Raw genomic sequence first — 3,377 nt, 5'->3', positions numbered from 1 at the left:
ATATTCTTCCCACATCCGTTACCTCCAAACAGGGCTCCTCTGCATGAAAACAACAAATCGACAAGGTTGTGGAGGAGTACAAGGACATCTTCACCTCACCCACGAGGGTACCCCTACACTATTAGGTCAAGCACTCCATTGATATGACCCCGAGTGTTCCTCTACCCAATGGGACTATCTATTGATGCTATGTTCTAGTGAATGATGAAATCAAGAGTCAGATTCAAGAGTTGTTGTAGAAAGTGCACATTAGGCTAAGTTCATCACCTTATGGGAGCCTGATCGTGTTGGTGCACGAGAAGGAAAAGACATAGAGACTCTGTATTGACCATCAGGCATTGAAGAAGATAATTTTCTAGAAAAGGTATCTAATCCCAAAGATTTATGACCTTCTGGACCAACTCAAGGGGACCAAATATTTCAGAAAGGTTGACTTGAAGTCTGATTATCACTAGGTGCCAATCAAACACTCCGATGTGTGGAAGACTGCCTTCAAATCTATGGAGGGCCTTTTTGAATGGCTGGTCACGCCTTTGGTGTTAATGAACACCCCCATAAACTTCATGAGGTTGATAGATGACATCTTGCAACCCTTAACCAACTCATTCATGGGAGTGTATTTGGATGAAATTCAATCTTCAGCTAAAGTTGGGAAGAGCACCTCCATCATATTCACAGGTCCTCCAAACCCTATGACAACAAAAATTGTGTGCCAATTTGGAGAAATGCACTTTTGGTATGACCTAGGTTCAATATTTTTGGTACATCATTGATTAGTGTGGTGTGCATGTGTACTCAGCCAAGATATAAGTTATTCGAGATTGGCTAGCCCCAACCACTCTAACAGAGCTCTGTAACTTTCTAGGTCTTGCCAATTTCTAGCACAAACTTGTGTTGGGGTTCTCCCATATCACTTGGCCTTTGAGTCAAGTCACCAAGGGTGGGGTGAAATAAAATTTATTTTGTTCTGAATCCCAACGTAAGGTGTTTTTTGAGTTGAAGAATTGCCTCTGCTCTGCATCGACGCTCACATTACCAAACCTGCAACAACCCTTTGAGATTGAGACAGATGCCTCTGACTATGATATCGATGCAGTTCTTACTTAGTAGGGGAATCCAATGGCATATCACAGTGAGACACTTTCATACAAAGTCTGGAAGTGTCCCACCTATGACAAAGAGATGTATTCCATTGTGCAGGCCTAGCAAAAATGGAAGCATTACATTATGCGGATGGAAAAAACCATCCACACAGACCATTGACCCCTGCAGTTCATACAAACACAAGGAAAATTGCATAACAATCACAATCATAAATGGTCCACATATATAAAAAATTTCCATTTGAACATTAGGTACAAGAAGGGAAGCACCAATTATGTTGCAGACTGCCCTAGTCAACCGCTAGTCATGGCGCTGACCACTGTGCTTGACACTTGTGGACACGAGACTTCGAAAGAGCCACATATTTACACGAGTGATCCAAAATTCAACACCAAATATCAGATGATCTTGCAAGGTAAGCAACTTCCAGACTTTCACCTCCAAGATGTGTTTATATGCCACCTGGGACATCTATGTGTTCCTTCAAGTGAGCGTGCCAAGATGATTTGGGAGGCGTACTACAGTTGCGTCACTGGAAATTTTTGGATAGAAAAGACAGTGGCAATGTTGCAGAAGTATTTTCATTGGCAAAACCTTCGACAAGATGTTGGGAAGTACATTAGATCCTGCATTGCATGTGACATTTCCAATCCTACAAACAAGAAGCAATGCATGTATACTCCTTTGCCTACTCCTAGTTGACCCTAGGAATCCATCTCCATGGATTACATGTCGGGCCTTCCTTCTAACATGCATGGCAATGACTATGTTTTCATGTTTGTCGATAGATTCTCCAAGATGGCCATTCTGGTGGCCTGCAAGAAGAGTATCACATCAGAAGCCATTGCCAAAATCTTCTTTGAATGAGTGTGGGTACACTTTGGGATCCCACAATCCATTATCTTATATTGGGACAATAGGTTCCTAAGTGTATTTTGGTGAATCCTTTGTTCATTGTTAGATACCAAGCTCACTACGTCCACAACCTTCCACCCCCAAATTGATGGCCTAACATAGGTCATACAAAGGATGATCGTGCATATCCCGTGCATGTGTAACTTAAAGCATCCATGCACATGGGATGAAATCCTCCCCTATGTCCAATGCAACTACAACATAGCTCTCCAAAACTCAACTGGCCACAACCGCTTTTAGGTGGGACTGGGATTCCAGCCACTATGCCCCATTGATGTTTCCATACCACTTGCAGCTACTCAAGTAGATCCAACTCATGTCATTCCAAAGCCAACAAAGCTAATAGCTTTATTAAGTGTATTCAACACATCTTCCAACATTTCCATGATATATTAGATAGATCAAATTCTAAGTACAGACAATTTCATGACCAACATCATGCGCCACACAAGTTTCAAGTGGGTGACAAAGTTTGGTTACATTTTTAGAAGAAGCGCTTCGCTAGGGCCTACTGAAAGCTTCTCCCTCTCTAATATGGGCCTTACACCATCACTAAGGCTATAGGGGACAATGTTTTTTAACATTCCACCATTCCTTGGCCTGCACTCAATATTCAATGTGGAATAGTTGTGGCCATACTTCCCCCATTGCTCGACATATCAGACATCATTGAGAAGTTGACACCAATATAGATCAACAAAATTTGCATTGAACAAGCCACAATTGATAGGATCATGGACACACAAATCAAGAACACTTTCCAGCTGAAGATCCAAATGTAGCGGGTTGTCAAAGCTAGCCAACTCTTGCACCAAGACAAGTTGCTCACCAGGGATCAAGTTCAACAGAAGTTTCCTCATCTCATGGAGGCGCTCAACGTAATGAGGACCATTGCTTCCTAAAGGGGGAGGACTGATCTAGATGGATATTGGTTGCCACCAACCTATTCCACTTGGACCCCCACCATTGTTTCTTTCAGTTTTTTAATTTCCTTAATTGTAGCACAATTTATTATTTTTGGCAGTTTTTTGGGTCCTGAACTTCCATAACCATTTTAAGGCCCTAAACGAAATCTTTTGGGAAAATGGTCAAAGATTTTGCATTTGAAAGTTGTAGTTCTCGGATATATATTTTTAATGAGGTATCATGCGTGTCAAACGAAGATTTTATGCCAAAGTTACGACCCTGGGAAGTTGATGTACCAACTTACCCCAACGGGGCCCACAGTTTTGGCGCTTCATCTCCTAGGGTTAGGCTTTTGGATGTTTATGGTTTTCCATTGTTTCTTAATAATAAATATGCCTTTGAGCGTCATTGTAACACAGTTCAGAGGCACGTATTCTCCACATCTCTTCTCA

Source organism: Pinus tabuliformis, chromosome 4_1 (genome assembly GCF_031772625.1).
Source record: "Pinus tabuliformis cultivar Carrire ecotype Pingquan chromosome 4_1, CPIR1, whole genome shotgun sequence".
NCBI lineage: Eukaryota > Viridiplantae > Streptophyta > Pinopsida > Pinales > Pinaceae > Pinus > Pinus tabuliformis.
Note: the sequence above shows the minus strand (reverse complement) of the source record.